Source organism: Gorilla gorilla, chromosome X (assembly GCF_029281585.2).
Source record: "Gorilla gorilla gorilla isolate KB3781 chromosome X, NHGRI_mGorGor1-v2.1_pri, whole genome shotgun sequence".
Classification (NCBI taxonomy): Eukaryota; Metazoa; Chordata; class Mammalia; order Primates; family Hominidae; genus Gorilla; species Gorilla gorilla.
In genome coordinates, this window is record NC_073247.2 from 144,328,037 (window position 1) to 144,329,019 (window position 983).

Here is a 983-nt window from a genome sequence, read left to right on the forward strand (position 1 = left end):
TTTCATTTAGTTTTTGTATGAAAATACACCCACACACATTCTACCTTGAAGCTTTCTATTTAGTAACAGGCAAAAGCAGCCTCCATCTCTGGAACTGATATAATTTGTCACTTGTGGTTTCCTCATGTTGGCATATCCCAACCATGAGATTTCATTGGCATGGTCATAATACATCCCTGGAGGAAAGTTTCCATTTTCTACAACTTGAATTATGTAACTATGTATTAATTGTTTTTTGAAGTTGAGGAATGGAAAATTCCTACATTTCTCGAATTTGCGTGTCATCCTTGCGCAGGGGCCATGCTAATCTTCTCTGTATCATTCCAATTTTAGTATATGTGCTGCCGAAGCGAGCACTCCTACATTTCTCATGTAGATTTGTTCACCAATTCTTTTCTTTTTTAAAAAAATGATTTCTTGCTTTTTTGGCATATCTAACATTTTTCAGAAGAAGCTTGAAAAATTTTAGTTGGAGAGAAGAAGGACAGGGGAGATTTTCACTACTAAATTCTGCCAATTCAACAAGAAAGCATTAATATACGATATTCATACAGAACTCAAAAGATTCCACAAAGCACCCAATATACAACTCTCAATATTAACTAAGCCCTCCAAACTGGCAGTGAAGAGCCACGGTTAGTCCCTCGTTTCTTAAAAGAAAATCATCCCCCTTCTGCTTTCTTTCTATTCCTAGTTTGTTAAGTATTTTTATCATGAGAAAATACAGTTTTGTCTAAACTTTTTCTGTATATATTGAGTTGATCATGTGATTTTTATCTTTTGTTCTCTTAATATGGTGTGTTACACTGATTTCTGTATGTAGAAGTAACTGCATTCCTCGGATAAATCCCTTTTAGCCATGGTATATAATCCTTGGTATATACTGCTGGATTCATTTTACTAATATTTTGTTGAGGATTTTAGTATTTATATTGATATAAGACAGTGATTTTTAGTTTCTTTTCTTGTGATGTTTTTGTATG

General features: G+C 33.6%; 1 non-coding gene across 1 annotated transcript; it reads right to left on the reverse strand.

The window, feature by feature from the left end:
- Nucleotides 1-250: 250 nt before the first annotated feature.
- Nucleotides 251-357, reverse strand: LOC115932450 (U6 spliceosomal RNA). The gene has a single exon (XR_004068729.1). It is a non-coding gene; the product is annotated as a U6 spliceosomal RNA (small nuclear RNA).
- Nucleotides 358-983: the final 626 nt, after the last annotated feature.